The sequence below is a fragment of the Nothoprocta perdicaria genome, unplaced genomic scaffold, assembly GCF_003342845.1.
Source record: "Nothoprocta perdicaria isolate Ctin4 unplaced genomic scaffold, notPer1 scaffold_9, whole genome shotgun sequence".
In the NCBI taxonomy this organism is placed as follows: Eukaryota; Metazoa; Chordata; class Aves; order Tinamiformes; family Tinamidae; genus Nothoprocta; species Nothoprocta perdicaria.
Genome location: NW_020456198.1, coordinates 9,362,568 through 9,381,845, shown reverse-complemented (window position 1 = coordinate 9,381,845; position 19,278 = coordinate 9,362,568). Strand labels below are relative to the sequence as shown.

The 19,278-nt window shown below is 39.4% G+C and overlaps 1 protein-coding gene across 4 annotated transcripts in view; it reads left to right on the top strand.

The window, feature by feature from the left end:
- The window catches only part of TMCC1 (transmembrane and coiled-coil domain family 1), a 130,244-nt gene that overhangs the window by 13,044 nt on the left and 97,922 nt on the right, over positions 1-19,278 (top strand). For all 4 annotated transcript variants that reach the window (XM_026052651.1, XM_026052650.1, XM_026052655.1 and 1 more), the window contains one exon: positions 7,942-8,002. The gene's annotated coding sequence lies outside the window, so the exon portion shown is untranslated. The remainder of the gene's footprint in view (positions 1-7,941; positions 8,003-19,278) is intronic.

Sequence of the window (19,278 nt, the reverse complement as noted above, 5' to 3'; positions counted from 1 at the left end):
CTTGTGTGTGTCCTCCTCAAGTTAAAATTTGTCTTCAGCAGTAAGTAGTGGCAGAAACCAGCAGCCTGTCAGTGTGACTTGAAAACACCTTCCTTGATACAACAGCATTGGTGTGTACCTGCTTTCTTTGCTGCTGTGTCACCTGTCAGTGCTGCAGCCTGAGCCAGAAAGCATTCTGGAGATGCACTTAAAAGCACGAGACTAAAGATATGCAAGGATCAACAGAAATGTTACTGTAGCTGGTTAGCAAAGAGTGACAACCAATAACAGTTCCTCATCCAAAGAAAGGATTGTTGTAAAGATCATTCCTATCTTTAGGTGTTTTTGTTTTCAAGGAATACATAAGGGCTTTATAGGAATCTGGAGAATGCTGAGAAATGTAAATATTTTCATTTGTATCAGAGTTACTTGGTTAACAGAGTAGTAGGTGTCTTAGTGACTTAACCTCTCTTTTGCCCTAACAAAAGATCTAGTCCAAAGTCCAGTGAAATCGGTCAGATTTTTTCTTTTAATTTAATTGGGGTTAGTTGTAGAACCTGTCTCACTCTGCTTTGAAATCATCTACGAGTTGATTTCAAAGATGAGAGAGAACAGCTGAAACCCTTTCACATACAAAATAATATAAGCCRATTAATATATAAAATTCCTAGCTTTCTTTTGAGGTAAAAATAGCCTTCCATATGAATGTATTTCATCCTTGCACTGAGTGAATGAATCAGATTGCAATTGCAGTGTAGCAGTTGACATACAGAATTTCTTGGCTGTCTGGAAATGATAGGATAGCTGAGACTTAGCTTTGGAACTCTATAAGACATCAGCTTAATGAATCTGCATTTGCCACATGTCTTCTGTATGAAAATCCTCCTGATGTCTAATTGTAAGCTGAAAATAATTCTCCCTCCAGTGTGAAATTAATCTGACCAGCACAGAAGTCCTGCACGTGTAACTATTGTTTAGATACAGCAGGAGCTGCTCCCTCTAAAAGCCTCTCTCTGTGTGCTGCAGTAGTCCAGTGCATGAGACAATGAGGTCTTCTGTGTTCAGCATCCTGTATGCCACCTAACCATAGCTTACTGTCTTTGAAAGAATGTCCACCCATCATCAGCCAAACTGTGGCCACTGAATTTCTCTGTACAAGCTAACAAGCCTTGTTTGCCATTGAACTATTTCTTGAATATTAAATACTAATGCTGTGGGTTTGTAAATTTCTATTGTGCCAGTCAAAGTGATTCCCATAGTGAATTGCATCTGCTTCACACGAGCTGCCTAGCATTTCCTGGACATGGTAACTACTTAAGATCTCTTGTGGTACCACACCAGAGTTTAAAAAGTGATTTTACTGAGCTATAAATTAAAGTGGGCATCGATTAAAGGGAAAGGGGATTTACACTTTTAAACATGTCTTTAGAAAATGTCTTTGCAAGAACAGTGAAGGTGCTAAGAATTCTGTTCCTGACTTCCTGCATGGCTTTCTTGATAAGCGGCTGAAGCCAAGCATGCCTTCTAAATAAAATTAAAAAAAAAAAAAAAAAAAAAAAAAAAAAGACCTTCTCCTCATGTGTGCGAAGGCTTCAGAATGGTTTCTTAAGCTCACTTTGTTACAGTTTTTCCTTCAGTCCATCACATTTCCTCTTTCATTTTAGCCTTTTATACCATACTCTTTTTAACATAAAAGATTTGGGGTGTTTTGAGCATTGTAACTAGTATCTGGCACAGAGAGTTTATTCCTTCTGCCTCTTCCCAAGGACAAGAAGTGTATGAAGAAGTTGATGTGTTTCGGCAGGACTTCTTTTAAAGTAGAGGTTACTATCTATGTGAAGAGGCAAGGTCAAAGAAATTTTTCTTGCCCAGGGAGCACAAGGTGAAGTTTGTGCAGATTGTTATTTTCGAGGGGACATTATCCACTAATCTTGGGCCAGCCTTTTACTGCCTCTTGGATGTTTTCTCACAGGCCATCAGGTACCAGGAGCAATCAGGGATTTCACAAGTCCCCCAGTCTGAGCAGTTTTCTGATATGCATATGTTTTCCTCACTAGTTCCTCAATAGCCTTACTAGGAAGCTGGTCTCAAAAGTCTGTGTTGTTTTGGGCTTCTTTTTTTTTTTTAATCACCTAAAATGTGTGTATAAAACTTCAGTTTACAGGAATTATTTTGCAACAGAAACTTGTTTCAGTGGTACATCCCCAGTCAGCTCTTGGACATGGGATGTTCTTATTAAACTGTCACCTGCAACCTATTAAGTCAAAAGCAGAAGCAAAGGTTTGCAAGACAGACATTGCCTTCACTCCTGTGACCTATAGTCAACTACAGTGATTGTTTGACTTATCAGTATCTCCTTCCCAGACACCACTGGTGTCACTGTCTGGTTAAAATGTTGTCTAACTTGAATCTGCTTCAGAATGCATATTTTATCAGACACACATGAGATGACTGGATTACTGCATTTATTCCTTTCCTTTCAAGAATATAACAAAAAAAAAGTGTGTTCTGTGATGCTGTCAAGAGCGTAGAAGAACAAGTATGTGGAAGCTGAAGTTAAAAATTGTAGGTGAATTCACATTCCTAGCTATGAAGCAGCCAAGTAATTTTTCAAGTATAGCCTTGATATTGCTTGGAGGTTTAGAAATTAGATTCATTTTCTTATGTCAGCAGAAATGTTTTAATGAGACATTTGAGAAAAAAAACATTCAGGATGAGAAAAATGTTTTCCTCTGAAAATGCAGGGATCTTGGTGACAGTGGCCAGAGCTTCTGCTCAAAGGGCCTTTCTCTCATAAACAGGGATACTGAGATTGATGTTTCCTCATCCTGTAGCAGTCTGAGCTCTAAGAACATAAATACTTTAACCAAAATTTTTGACCTGATATAAACTGTCTGGCTGAAACTTATCAACCCGTGTTTGGATTAAATTTTAACTAATGATCCTTTCTGACCAAAGACTCTCTAAAATAGGAAATACTCAGTAATGAAGAGCTATGTAAGACTGCAATGCAGTCTGATTCGCTATTGCTGCGCTTAGAAAGAGCAGTATTCCAGAGTATACTGAAATGAGTCCAGAGAGTGTCTTGCACCTGCACGTCTGACTGTAGTGGCGACTGAATTACATATCTGCAAATGAGAGCAGGACATCTCTAAAGAAATCGTTCCTTTTGTCCGGGCAGGACCTCTGGCACCCAGTCAGAACAGGAGCAGCACCTCCAAACTGATTGCTGGATGTTCCAGATAAGCTCGTGGTTACTGGCGCAGATGTACTACATAGCACAAAAATGCATGCAGATCCCTCATTCCTGTATATAGGGGCTAGAAGTTCTCTTTTTCTTAGGAATACTCTGACAGAATAAGCCCTCTCTGTGCCACCCTAATGCCAGGACAGAGATCCGGCACTGTTCAAGGATACCTTTTCCCTAGGAGTCAATTCAAGGAGAAGATTCTCTGGGTATTTTGGATACAAAAATCGGAATTAGTTGAATTCTGCAAGATGAAATTTGAACTAGAATACAAGCCCATGTTTATATTTTATAACCGTACTTTTATAAAAGAGGTTCCCTTACCCATTAATTGAAACAGAATGTCAAAAATTATTCAGAGAAGCACATGAAAAGAGGTCAACTTGTTTTTATTGACATTAACATTTGCTTCTTTACATCTCTTGAGTTGAGGATTCTCTTTAGAGGAAATTTTGAGAAAGATGTAATCCCACATTTCAAATATACCCCCATGCAAACCTTCCCAGTAGATGCAAAGTTATGCCCATAGCACAAAGTCGAGGGCTTCCAGTCAAGCCCCTTGGCTCTGATTGTTTAGGTGATTTGTGTCATTGCTGAGTAGCTTGGGAAGCATACTGAATTTAGCAGAGCTCTAATGCTGTTGTTCAAAGGAAAAACGATAAATACTTCAGAGAGACCTTGTTTCATGAACAAATGTTCATGAGAAAATCCCTCTTTAATATACTATCTTCTCTCACATGTCTATGTGAGCATTTTTACATCTTTCCTGGGACATCTTGCTCTGGTCACTGTCAGAGATAGGTTATTGAAGCAAATTGGTCTTGTTTAGTTTAGCCATCCCTTTGGCAAACATGAAGTGTGGAAGTTGCTATGGAAACTGCTCTTCTTTTATTGAACTGCAGGGGGAAAAAAAAAAAAGGTTGTGTGAAATTAATGCAGAACTTGCCAGTGCATTTATTACCAGTTTTACTGAGAGATGCTGAATGTGTAAGTAGTTTGTCCTATTCCACACAACCACAGTGGCAGTCAGGAAGAGAGTCCATTCCCCTTGTTCCAGTCACTTTGAAAGGCTTTCCTTTATAAAAATAGCTTCATTTTTTCTTTTTTTCCAAAGGAGCACACCTTTCTCATTTAAAAGGTTGCTACTTTTGTGTATAAAGTGGAGAAAAATATCTCCACTGATTATTTAAAGCACTGCATTAATTTGTATCAAGTGTACATTGTCACCAGTACTGTGGTTTCTTATTTCCCTTCTCTAAGGGAAACCCTCTTAAATGTCTACTGAATTATAGCTCCTGCAGTGACTGCAAGCCCGTGCTGTTCTGTCTGAGCCTCCACTTGTTAACAATGTTGTAAATTAGGAATAACTTGATTGCTTGAAAAAAACAAGAGACAACTCTTTTGTTATCTTAGAAGAATCTAAAAGCACAGCCTGTTTATATTACTCCTCCTAATTAATTCCTGAATGAAACTGATGGGAGTGGAGGGGGATGAAAGAAATGGGTTGCTTTTATTAACCCAATGGTTGCTTTTATTAACCTGACAGTAGGGTTGGATGAGACAGCCAAGACTGTCAGGAATACAGACCTTCCTCTGAGATGAGAAAAGGATTTAGTGGCTGAAGGTTTGTCTCCTTTCTTACAGCTTGAAAAGAGTTTATGATTCCCCCTGGAATTGTAAGTGCCTGGTTTTGTTGTTGTTTTGTTTGTTTGTGTTTAAGTTTTGTTTTGTTTTCCCAACTCTAGCAGTCACTATAACAGAAAGCATTGCCTCTAAGTTAGAAATCTTATATTAAATCCTAATCATTTCTGGAGACAGGGTCCCAAACCAAGTATATCAGTTGAGGCCACAAAATTCATTTGCTAAATTAAGGAGCCTAAAGTGTGTTTAATGATTTCTGGACTAAGCTTCAGGAATGCAGCCCAAGGTCGCCAGAGCCAGTACAGACATAACTGAGATTCTTTGTGGTAGACAGGCCCAAATAGACAAGCTCCACGGTGGTCAGCAGGAAAGTGTGTCACACCCAAGCTGATTTTGCTGCAGACTGATCAGAAGGCTGAAACAGGAACAATACCCTGTTTTCATTTTCCATCTAAGTGCTAACACTTTTCCTTCCAAAGAAATCAGTTTGTAATATGAAATTTGTAGAGTTCTTGGTCTTCCCCATCCTTCAAGAAGGGCCAAACTAAGGTCATTCATTGCTGAACTTGAAGATTTTCCATTCATTTTTGGTAGTTAGAGTTAAAATCTAGAGGAGGTGGGGGGAATGAATATAACTCCTCTTCCATGGCCTTTCTTTGCTTCAGCATTGAGCCCTGGCCTTGCTGCTGCTGCTTGTCTCAGTTCAAAGGAGGGCAGTGGAAAATGTGTTTGTCAGGCAAGCTCTGAGACCTTTTTCGGAGTGGCTGGTAGTTAAAGCTGGGCAACTGAATTGGACCAGAGGATCAGGTGAAATCACTGCAAGCTCTGAGGGCTTCTGAGGAAGGTCACTTGAAAATGACTTGAAAATGGTGAGGAGCAAAAGTAAAGATTTTGCTTTGAAATTTCTGGCACTTTTGTTTGCCACGCTTTTTTTCCAGGATCCCAGAAATAGCAGAGCTATCTTCGGTAATTATAAGCCCGAGATTTTTGTAGTTTTGAAAACATTGAAGCGCTGATGCTTGAACTCTTGAATTCCTTGAGACTAATAGGAACTCCTTTAAGGAAACTTCATATTTGAGGGATTAAATGTCCTGTCTTAAATAATGAATAGGATGAGTATTGAATGAAATGAAGACATTAATTTCTGTGCAGAGAAATGCTTAATAGAATTACTGAGTAAATTCCACAAGGAATGCGCACAAGTTCCCTCTCGTATTTAAATGAATAAAGGCCAGGAAGGTTATTATATTAGAGGGAAGGGGGTGTGTCCCGCATAACATTAAAACTGCTGCTAAAAGAAGTATAAATAGCATAATGTTGATTATATCAGCTAAATCATTTTATAGTTTAATGATGAGGAGAAACCAAAGCATCATGTAGTTAATCCTACGTGTTGTTTTACTGATAGACTTTTCAATGCTAAACAACACATTATGGAGTCAGAACTTGACAGGCTTAATTGCATACTTAGGAGTCAGCCTAACTCACAGTTTGTACCTTCTGGGATAGTGGCAGTTTAGAATTAAATATCTCAATGGATTCACTGTATTGATTCTTTATTTTGTAATTATCTCCAAATGTTTATGCAGAGTAATTTCTATAGCTTTCCAGTCAAATGGAAACCCTATTATTTATGAAGAAAGTGGTTAACTTCAGAAAGAATGTCACTGTATCGTGTGTCTTATTCCTGCCACAAACCAAATAATGTCACCTAAAGAAAATAAGCAAGACAGAGCCCTATGGCACCAACTATTGAAAACAACAGCTGCCCAGCCTATTGTTTTATCTCAGTTACTAATGACAGCACTCCAGAGAGCCTTGTTCAGTGCCAAAAAATTAGTCATTGGACAAAGCAAACTTGCCAGAATATTGCTTCTGACCTGGAGCTGAAGTCATGGTGTAGGAAGCAGAGATTCAGGGGGATCTGATTTGGTGTTACAGAAATGGTGGACAACCAGCTTGCTTTTGAGCAACTTTCCCGATTCACTTTGTATAGTAACATACAAGTTTGTTTGGAGGTTTGAAAGTAAGAGATTACTATTTCTCATAATAATAAGAGTAACATGCTAGTTTGTTTCTTTTATGTTATTCTTTTACACTTATTGCTAACACACCCTAATTATGCTATAGGAATCATATTTGAACATGAAAGAAAGCAAATTAGGAAGCAAGAGAATAGAAAATAAGAGTTTGGCATAAAGTATTTGAAAGGGCTGGTTTGGGTTTTAAAAGCTCTAGTCCTCAGCTTGCCAACCTCTCCTTTCAAATTCGGCACAGAGCACATATGAAAATCCAATTTGCCAGTTTTCAGCCTGGTAAGATGTCAAAGATGCAAGGCTTGGAAGTTCCTGAAGATTTGACGTATGCAATATGTTCCCAATGTTTGGGAATCAGAGACCACAGTGAGAGCACATGAGAAAAACACCGAGTATGAAGGTTCCGTAACTGGCCCTGCATAGCTGAGTGTAAAACATCTTCCTCTGAAATGCAAACGTTCCTATAACAGCTTTTAATTTTTTATTTCTTGTTATTGTTTTCAGTTGTTATAAACAACAGTCATTAATTTGTGTAGAATACTCAGTAAAGTGACCTCAAGGCTTGCTTTAAGGAGGCAATATAAATATGATTAACCTTCAAGTTGTCTACACCGATTTGATGAGAAAGGGAACTAAAGCCAGTGACAGACCCACATGATCAAGATAGCTGCATGGTGCCATAAAATACATAGTTCCCAGAAGCAGCTATTCTTAATGGAGGTGCAACCTAAAATCAGATGTGGAGAGGCATTTTGAGCAGCGAGCTGGTGTTACTAACAAAGTAAATTTCATGTATGAGAATTTCATGTCAGATATGCTGGCTGAACTGGAAAATGGTCAGTATAAGTACTGCCCCCTTCACCTCAATCGAGTGCTTGTGTGTATTATATTTTACCAATGAAGTGATTCTGACTTTTTCCAAATAGCTTTATTGTTCTAAGTAGTTACTAAGTTATTTGATCTACGCATTTTCTAATGGCTTTGTTTTGGTGAGCATTTGTTACTTTTCCTGCGGTAAGACTGTTCATTTTCTTTCAGATTACTGGCTGTTAATGGAATCCTGCAGTGCAGCAACACTGAAGATCAGAATCCTATTATGGTAATTATTATACAGAAAGAAAAATGAGACTGTCAATCCTAAGAGATGGGAATGATATGTTGTAAATGTACAAAGTGACTGAACAAAGTGAGGGGATTGAGTAGTAGAGTCAGCTGAGTTTGTCCTAAGTATGATATTGCAAGGGTTTTGATAGTTGCGGATCAACAGCTGATCAAGGGTAGGCAAGGTTGGTTTCAAATTACATTTTTGATCTACTTGAGTCTTTCTTTTCACATATGTACATCCCAAGGGAAGGTGCGTGAACTTGTAGTGCTAGAGTAAAAATTCCTCAAATCATGTTATCCCTGCTTCTTTTAAGTCTGTAAGAGACAGTCTATCTCCTATGAACCCTTCTGTCACCCCTGTCTCTCAGGCCTTTCGGACTGAGCCCAGATATGGGCAAAGATGCAGACGAGGGCAGTCAGAGAAGGCTTGTAGATGCAAACTGCCACAGCTGATACAGCTTTATAAAGCAGCAAGCTGGGAGGTGACACATGGTTATTTGGTTAGAATGGAGTTTAGGAACTGGGGCAGATTTATTCTATTTCTGTCTCTCCCATTGAATTCTTTTGCAACTCTTAGTGATGCATTAAAGCAGAAATCCAATTGTAGTTAAAGTCAGAGACAGTCTTTATATTGATCTTAACAGAAATTAGGTTAGGCCCTTAAATCCCCGAGTTTTGTGCTGTGTGTCCTCAAACCAGCAGACAGTGGTACTAGACAGTGGCTCTTGATGTTTGTGACAGACTTTGAAACTGTCAGATGGTGAGAAGTCAAAAGCATTGTTAATAGCTATACTTTAGGAAGCCAACAGAATTCACCGAGGCCAATGGACCTGGAATGCAAGATTAATTCAAGAAAGCAGTAAAACAAGAAGATGCATTTGATCACACTTCATTGAAGTGTGTGTGTGTGTGATATGAACACTTTTCTTGGCCAAGAAAATGTGAGGATCATGCGAGATCCTGTTAGATGGGCAGTTCTACAGGGTTCTTTTCTATGGACCAATGATGATTTTTATTCTTCAGATGCTCTTATTCATTTCCACCTTTCTTATCTAGAGCTKCTATCAAATTTGAAATCTTCTGTGTTGGTACCTAAAAGCTGGTATGATGGAGTTTTAGAACTATATTCCTGCAATGGCCAGAAATGGTCTTTGTATCCTACAGTGCAGAAAGATGGCTGAATTTAATCAGTGTTTTTCATCTTGTGGTACCAGACCATGTAGTGTTGGATTATTTTCTAAGGGATCAGCAAAAATATAATAAAAATATAATAATAAAAGCAACTCTTTTGTTAGTATTTTATATGTGCTCTATGATAATCTGTTCCACCTCTAGAAAATGCTTCTAGAAGTTTAAGTAGAATATGCAGCTATAGAATGCAACTAGAAAAAATCAAATTTGTTTGAGATTCTTTTTAGATCTGTATTTCAATGCTTGTATGATTCAGAGGCCATCAGGGAAGAAGCAGAGTTAAAACTTTAATAATCTTGCATTTCTGTAGCTATTATTGAAAAATGTGACCCAACATTTCTGCATTTTGAAAAGAAATGCCTCATCAGGAACAGGAAGCTGATGAATTGTGTCTCACAAACCTTTTGGAAGATCTCAGCAATAATCTGTGGTTATTTCTGAGCCTCCCCTACTCTTGTTGAATAAGCAAAGATCAAATCTTATTGTGTGGAGAAATTATGGAAATACCAAGGATCACCTGATAAACAGTGTCATTGATCATTAACTTCACTTTATAGCTCTAGCATCTTTTTGTCATTTGAATAACAAATGGTCTCTGAGCCAATATCAGAAGAAATCTTATTGACCTTTTACAACTGCTTGTGCTTTTATCAAAAAACGGTAACTTTGTCTTCATTAGAATCACTTTAAGTTCTGTATAGGGCCAGGTACTGAACAAAATCTTTCTATATACATGCATTTGCATAGGAAGAAAAAAGACACATAGCAGTTTTTTACTTGAAGCTACATACCCCTGGCTAATACAGTCTGCAGTGGTGAACTGAGAAACACTGCTACGTTGATATTAAGCTCATGCAACACACATGTGTGAGTGTGTCATCGTAGATCATCTGAAATGGGTTAAAATGTGGTCCATGCCTTCAGCTGAAGTTTGCTCCTATCAGTGGTGGTTCAGCTGCTTGTTGGTGTGGTTTGATGACAAGAAGCTGCAGATTTCAGCCCATGCCACTTCCCAATCTTCAGATAGGTAAGCCTTTGTTACCTCTTAGTTGGACTAACTAAGGAATAATTCTGATGTAGCTAAGTGTGAGATGTTTCAGATTTCTGTAGGATAAAGAGTTCTGTACATCCCTCAGCATTTTTGCCTGCAAGCCCATCACTTTACGGTTTCCATATAGTGAAAAGATTGTCTAAGACTCTTGGACAAAGACCAGCTTAAGACTTAAGTATAGAGAAGATCTTTTGGGGAGCTGGTTAAAGACATCTAGATTTTGCATTTTTGTCTCCTGTCTGTAGTGTGAGATAGGTGCCTGACTTGTAAAAAATTCTTTGCATGAGTTCCAGGAAAGAATGAAATTATCCAGTTAAATTGATGGACTCACCACTGTTGATGGTAGAGCATGAGGTCTTTGCCTTTCAAAAACAAAGCTGAGTGTCCATTGCTTTTTAGAGGTAGAGCCACATAATCCCATCAATTGCTGTTACACTGCAGAGCAGATCCTAAGCTCATCTTCCACAGGGAGTTCTATACAGCACAGATCTGTACATGCTGGTGCATATGCCTGGTAGGATTTGCACACTGACCTGACAGCCCGGCTTCCCATCACTCATCTGAACTCATTAGGATGTGCATGTTAATGGGAGCCTGACGTTTCCCTGCCTGCTGCCTCTACCATGTGAGGGAACCTCTGMCCTTCAGCTGCTGTGATCCTTACAGGCCCAGTGACTGTCCTGCTGTACTCCGCTGAGCTGAAAGGCAGTGCATGGATCCTGCTTTACTCCATGAGGACTAGATTCGTCACTGCTGAACTGGGGAGGAGGGATTCTCACCGAATGAGATGCACATTTAGTTTGGCTTCAGTGGGCATCACAGTAATCAGGCAATGAGAAAACTAAGGCAGTGCAAGCATGATCAGAGAGACTATCCTACCCTTTCAGGTCGGCCAGTGGAAAGTAATCATGAGCAGTCTAATGAGAGCACACACACTCCTGCAATGTGAAACCCTAAGCTCACAAATCAATCCATTTGTAGAAAGGGCTGGTTCTAACTCAGCTGTAACATGAACATACAGAATAGGCAGCAGGTCACAATCATCAGGCAAATCTAGTCATTAAGCAGGCATTAAAAACAAAGTTCATTCAGAATTCAGAACTAAGTTCATTCAGAATTCCAATTGAATTGATCTGTAAGGAATTAATGAGAAGCCAAATAATTAAAATGGCAGGTAAATGTGAATTTAACCACATGTCACCATGTGAAATATGTTTCTGATGTTGATGTTTACAGGGTATGAATTTGACCTAGTCGTATTGAAAGTAATGTATTACTGTGTAGCCTCTGTTCTGATGACTTTTTAAATGTCTGGTTTAAACACTGGTGGCAATGCCAGCAATTAATTCCCTACCCGTATAAGAAATGCTTTGCCAGTCAGAGGAAAAAGAGCTTCCTAAAGTGATGCAGTGCCGTATCAGATGGCATTGGAAATGGGTGACAGTGACCCATCTGAGCCTGTCATAGTTCAAATCCTGCCATAGTTCAAATTGATAGGCTACAATATATTCACACCATTCATTTTATTCCATTTAATTTATTTTCTCTGTGAAGCTCATTACAGATAGGTTTCAAGTAGCTTGTCCAGTCTGAATCAGACCAGGGAAGGAGACAGAGAAACTGCTTTTATTATTTTACTGTGCTCAGTATAAAGGCTAAAAGATTTTATTCCTTCTTCACTGTATTGGACATTTTTTTTTTTTTTTCTTGAGCATATATATCACAAGCAYTCTTGAATGAAACACACCAAGGATGGAATGGAGCCATGCTTCTGCAGAGTTTATTAAAGGTAATGTACACTTAAACTCCAAACCAGCAGTTACATGTTCTCTATAAACACAAGTCAACCAACATAAAAAACATAGGACCAGCTTCTCATTCTGGTAACAATCAAGTAATCTTTAATTAAGGTAAAGTGAAATGAAAAGTTGAAAGGGGGGATTTAGACTTTTGTCTAAAAAGGGAATTGGACATGAATCTTAGGAATGCCCTGAAGTATCTTGCAGAAGTACAGAATGTCCCTAGTAAGTAGTAACAACCACRATGTACAAATCAATATGATGAAGACAACAGCTCTGCCTGCTCTCTTCCCATCTCTTTGGGGCACAGTGCTGCATCTCACCTTTCACCATTGCAGAGAAGAATACCAGCAAAAGGCCACATACAAGGGTCAATTTATTATAACTCTAAAGAAAATGAACAAACTTCCTCCAGTCTCTGATCTCCCAGTGAAGATGTTTATTAGGTACTCAGAAAAAAAAGCTTGTGTATATTATTAGAAAACAGTGGCTGTCTTGAGCTGTGTATGCCAAATGCTYTTCCAAGCTTATTATCACAAAAAAAAACAAGACAGAAGGGAACAAAGTAGCGCCTTCTCCATTTGCGTCAGCTGGAGAAGCAGTCATCCCATCACCTTCTAAGGCCTGTTAACTCTTACATGGAAAGGGTGTAGTTTTTCAAAAAGGTAAATGCCTCTTCTTTGGTGCAGCTTGCTCCAACTGACTGCAGCAGAGAGTGCAAGTAGCAAACCCAAGGACAGCTTTCAGCTTCCTATGTGGTCTGGTGACCTTTTTCCTCAGTCAAAAGTCAAAAGTCTTGCTACTTGCCTCAGTTTGATTCTACTCCCTTGAGTCAGGAAAAGGGTTTTGTGTTTTCCTACCAAACTGTCTAAGACGATTAATAATAGTGTGCAGATTTTTTCCATAATCCTTCCTGCTGGCAGCCTCCCTCCATGTGACTGTGTGTCCTGGACTGCACACTGTCTGGAGGAGGSACTCAGGTATCACAGGAGTAAGATCCATGCTCCAGCCACCCATAGTTGATTAGTCGCCGCAGAGGCTCTAGGCATGCAGACACCATTCATGACTGTTTTAATCAGGTTAAAGTTATAGATTTTTAAAGATATTTTAAAGTCACATCTGCCCATATAGTAAAGTACCTTAATGGGAGCTCTGGCCTAGCACAAAGTGTATCTTCTTTGGCTTGCTTATAGTTCTGTGTCAGTGAGAGTGTAAATCATCAGTCTTATCATGCATTTAATCTTCCTTAGAGCTAATAGAGATGTTAAGTCAGAAATGAGAAATACAAGAGGAAAATGTTTTTGTTATCTCAAAACTTTACGTGTTTAATTGCACCTGACTCCAAACTGCTTTGGTGACTTATTTATGGATAAAATCTACAGCTGGTAGAAGCAAGAACTGTGAATTATTTTCTACAGTTGAGACATAAGCCCTCTACTCAGAGCTGCTGAGGCCACATCTGGAGACTGTGTCCAGTTCTGGGCTCCGCAGTACCAGAGGGATGTGGAACTGCTGGAGAGAGTCCAGCACAGGGCTACAAGGATGATCAGGGTGTCCTGGAGCATCTGCCCTATGAGCAAAGGCTGAGAGAGCTGGGCCTGTTCAACCTGGAGAAGGCTGAGGGGGGGACCTGATCAGTGTCTATAAATACCTCAAGGGAGGCAGTGAGGAGGAGGGGACGGCCTCTTTTCAGTGGTGGCCAGCAATAAAGACTAGAGGAAACGACCACAAGCTGAGGCACCAAAAGTTCCACAGGAACTTAAGGAAAAATTTGTTGACAGTGAGGGTGACAGAGCCCTGGAACAGGCTGCCGGGAGAGGTTGTGGAGTCTCCTTCTCTGGAGATCTTCAAACCCACTTGGACACAACCCTGTGCCACGTGTTCTAGGTGACCCTACGTGTGCAGGGGGGCTGGACTGGATGTCTCTAGAGGTCTCTTCCAACCTTAAGGATTCTTTGATTCTATGATAAGCTAGCTGAGCGTGCTTCAACTTTAGTTACCCTGTTCTTCATTTCATTCTCCAACTGCCCTGTCTGCTTTAAGCCTGTTATGTGGTGCCCCTTGCCATTAGCTAGAGCCAAACAAACAGTGATCTGAATACGTTTTGGAACAGTGACTAACATAGTTGGACCTGGTTACGGGTGTTGAGCTCTGTTGCAGCTATTATTAATTTGATGAAATATTTAAACTGAAGTCAATGATGAAGAGAATCCAGAAGAGTTATTTAGCCATGTGCAGATGGAGGATTCATCTGTAACAATAATCACAAAACTTCTGGTATTGCAACATTGAGATAACTTGGCAAGACCATTTATTGAATTTTCTGTAAGAATGTTAAATGTTAAAAAAAATGTTACATGTGTTTTTAAATATGTCAAAAAACAGTCCTCCTTAAGGGTAATTGCCTTTAGTTTTAACTTAAGATATGAGATAAAACTTTTGAATTAAATAACACTTTCCATGTGATAAAGTTCTGAAGGCAATTACCTTGTATTCATATTTATCGCTATCTACTGTAGACTTACATTATATGGTTGTGTTTGGACCCCTTTGCCCTATTCAGTTGAGCTACTCCCCAAATACAACAGTTCTCAATATGAACAAAGATGGCAAAAAATCACATACGTGGTTTTGGGGAGCGTGGAAGCTGTGTTGCTTAGAGGCATAAATGCGATACTCAGGATAGTGCCAGGAGCCATCTGTCTAAAATCCCAGGGATGGGATGAGGAGCTACAGTTAGACCACGTGCTTCATTGTCTGAATTCAGGAAGGGAATTTCTGGACTGCTAGGACGCTGACTCTTTTTAGGAGAAGGAAGGAGAAAAAATGAAGAAATGTAGGCAGGAGTTTGTTTATTCCCATCACTTTCTTTCAATATATTTGTTTGTACAGAAGTTTCTCTATGTTCAGTATTATTTCTGCTATAACCCCAGTTGTTCAATATCCTTCTTAAAGTATGAGGTGGCAGACATGGAAGCAGCCCTAAGCATGATGTAGGCAAAACAGTTTACTAGATCGGAAGAGGGAATACATTTTAGTGTTTGGTTGTACAAGAGGGACATGGATTGAGCACGAGGGGTTGTAATGTCCATGAAGACAGTCTGCTGTTGTGCTGGGCTGTGTCCATCAGGAGGTGCTAAGCAAAGCCATCAGAAATACAAGATTGTTGGTTTATCATATTGTCAGACATCTCCTGTGAACGTTGATCAGAGTGCAAATCCAAATATGGCTTGGACTTTGACCCAGAAATAGTTTACATTCTGCTTTTCCCAGGCATGTGGGTAAGTATACAAGTGCAAACAGGCACTCTCAACTTTACCCTGCTGAAATCTCAGATGTCCCCAGGAAACTGGTTTCAGTGGGCTTCTATTTAACATGTGTAAATTGGTTAATTGTAAATGAGGGTGTGTGCAGATTTTATCTGTGCAACAATAGAGACGATCATAAAAAATGTTCTTTAACTCTAGGCTAGCATCTCATTTTAATATAATTAGAATTATTTATATGAGAATGTATAGTTGATTGGCTCTCTGGCTAAATACAGTTCCTCAGTTTTATCACCGAAGTAGATTTTTTGTCATCATTAGCATTTCAAACTATACCTTAATGAGCATTTTTCATAACTTCATTTAAACAGCTCTCTGGCATTTCATCTAACTTAAATAATGCACAAATCTAAGGAAAATAATTCTTAGTAACACAGAATATCTTCATGTGTGTGTCCTGATGTTTTCTGCTGGTTCTTCTTGGAACAATCTTGATTCATTGCAAAAATAGAAGAAATCTGTTTTGCATTATTTCACATGGTGGCTAATTTCCAGACAATCATTTCCAAATGCATAATGACTGTTCCATTTGCTCACATGCCATCATCACACTGTGAGAATCAGAATCATTTATTTGGAGAAGCAGAGCGTGTAGCCCAAGTACAAGAAGTGCTATATAAAACTCATTTTGATTCTGTTTTTATTAACAGACCTGAATATTCATGACTCTTTTTTTTTAATGTAAGAATAAAAGCAGAAAGCATAAGATATGAGCTAAACACTGATGAAGAAATCAAGTAGTGGAGGTCCCCTTAATGCAGGAGACTGGACTAGACAAAAATTGATTACTCTGAGAACAGCGAGTCATCAAACCCTAGTCAGGTTGTTGCTTTCATAATATTAGAAGCAAGCTAGAGTGTGGTCTTGAGCATATGATGGGGTTTTGAAGGTATTAAATCCCTATATTTGATAATTCCCTAAAAATATGTAGAGTGCATAAAAGTTTGTCATTAAAATCAGAAACTTCAGATATTTTTTGAGGTGGGAGAGTAAAAAAAAAAAAAAAAAAAAAAGTACAGCAACCACTCTGAAAAGCTTTGGCTTGTCAAATGTCAAAAAGCTTTGCATTTTTCCCTTATCCTTTTCTGGATAGTGGTGTTGGCATGATTATCTTTTTCTGCCCGTAAAAATGTAAAGGGCTGTTACAGGTCTCTGCAGTTGACTTGTGCTGTTGGGAAACATATATAAACAAGGGTGGATTTTCTGGGGTGTTTCTTCTCCAGGTGCCATGTGAAGATGCTTTTAACTAAGTGACGTGACTGGACCAGAGCGTCCTCCTACTTTCACATCTGGATTCAGTGGCAATCCTCTTGGTTCTCAGGAATGTGAAACTTCAGGTTTGACTTGTTCAAAGCCCTATTTTCTATTCCAGTCATGTTGAGACAAGCCCTGTAGGATGTCTCACAACAGGGACAGAGCACAAATAACAAACAGTTTCTGCTTTTAGAGAAACTCGCATTGTACCAAGGAACAGCARTCACTGACCATTTAGGTATTTCTGACTGAACAAGATGTCTTTAAATTAAGTCCCTCTTCTCATATAGGACTTAGAGTACGAACACTTCAGTCTCCTAACTTAGCCACTAAACAGACAACAGAGAAAGGAGTGATATTGAGTTGTTGGCCAGGTGACAGAGTTACACTTCTACCATGGTACTTGGTCAGGGAAGCCCGTTTCTTTGGGATAGATGTCACAGTGAACAAACTACCTTTCAGAGGGGGTAAGAACTGATGAGAAAACTAAAATACTGTATTGGTGAATAAATCTGCACTTGATTCTCAGATGATTATCCTGGTTCAGGGAACTGCTTATGCTGAGAACTGGTTTGTGATACAAGGGACAGAGCACAGTCACACAGCTGGAGGCAGGCAGAGGTGGAACTTGGGCAGCCTGATTTTAGATCAGCAGCAGCTTGGTCACTTTTAAGCATTACTGCATCTAATTGCCATTAACTGCTGAAAAAGACATTTTTGTTCCTCTTTTTTTGCACCCATGCCTTTCTTACTGCCTCTCTTGAGAAAGATGTAAGAACTGCTCAGCTCCAGCTGTTCAAGTCAGCATACTGATCATATGCATGGAGAAGGGCTAGGACTTCTTGGCAGCAAGCTAGACATGACCAGGAGAATGACTGGGGGTAATAAGACCAGTCTCCCAGTGCAAGTAATTCTAGGATTTCAACAAATTGTACTTTTATGCTTTTTTTATTAAAGACAGGGGTTTATTAAGGATGCTCATCTTGAAAAGAAAGATAGCAAACATTTGTTTTATCCCAAAAGAAAGATACAAACGTTACCAAATGCCAGAGAGAATTCCAGGACTTCTGGGAGTACTCAGTGATATCATTCTTCACAGGATGCGTCCAGTTAGAACTGGAACATAACTCAATTATGTTTAAGTATGGAGAGGTAATGAAGCGTATAGTAAATATTATTGTTTCATTAGCAGCTCTGCACTCTGCATTTAATTTAGGTAAGGATTTCTGCACAAATGGGAAGTGTTGCACTCTTTCCTGCTAGCATACCCCATGTAATAATTGTGGTTTGCACCTGTGCCAAGACACTATGTGGGTCCTACCTTGCAACTGCTGAGTTACAAAGGGGAAGACTAAATGGAGCGGTAGTACAGAACAGTGCATCTCAGATATCCTTGGGGTGTTTGCTGGGAGAAGGAAGTGGTCAGTGTCCTCATTTTTTTCTGACTCGCTCTTGAGCACGGATCACAGCACCTACAGCAGGTTTGGAGCTCAGGCTTCTACAGCTCTCCCTTCCTCCTCCTCCACAGACAACATGATGGCCACATAAAGACAAAGATTGTTGAGCCAAAAGTCCATACTGGAAAGAGAAAGCTTCATTTCAAATTGCAGTACCTTTATGTTCTTTGTTCTAGACTAATGTGGGAGCTCATTTTTTTTATGAGCTAATAAACTTATCCCTTGTAGAGCTGTTTTATCAGACATTTGAACATGTCATCCCAGCCACCTGAGTGATATTTTAAAAATGATTCTTTTATTAGAAAAAAAGAGTTTCTGCTCTCTTTGCTCTGATAACACACCATTTACAATTGCAGTTTGGTTCAAACAAAGAATTTCTGAGAGGAGAAAATAAAACTTTTGCATGCAATTTGTATCTTCAGAAACTGGACAAAAGAAGCAGCCTAAATTTGTAAATGAGGTAGATCACAGTAATGAGAAGTTACTCACCATAAGTCGTTACTGCATCCTAGCTATTTTTATTCTGACAGCTCCAAAGAACTATTCGCGTTGTTTTTAGGGATGATCCTAGGATTCTGCAGCATAGCACAACACGAGGAGTAAACTTCCTGATGTCGTTCTGTGTGAGCTGGTTGCCTTTGAGCTTCCCTGGCATTGGCATGGCTCTCTGGAAGTTACCGACCACCAGGCAGCCACAGGAGGACAACTGCGTTAACCGCGTGTGGCCTCATGTCTGTCAGAAACCCTGAGCAGGGCTGACTGACTGCATTGTCCTGTGCCGCTCTGGGAGAACGTGTTCTGTATGTGCAGTGTTCATGCTCCTGTGTGTGGTGCTGTGCCGACATAGGGAACAGTATCAATTAAAAACGTTAGCTGTAGTGCTTCCTATATAAACTTAGCTTTTCAGATGTAGCTGTGATTTTTGCTTGTGTCTGATTCATGTTCTGGTTTACCGGCTTGTTCTTCTCTCAGTGATGGCTCTTGGCCTCAGGAAGAGGAATGTAGTTCTCTTACTTGAAAACCACCACTAAACAATAAAACAACATCTTCTGATTTAATGTCCAGTGGCCAAATGCCTGCATCTTTAGTGTTTAATTAAAAGTTCTCCTATCAATCAAACTGTTAATGTATCCACTGTGGATAATTGTTGAGCAGAGGTTGGTGAGCACAGGAATTTGCTTGTGTGGAGGGAG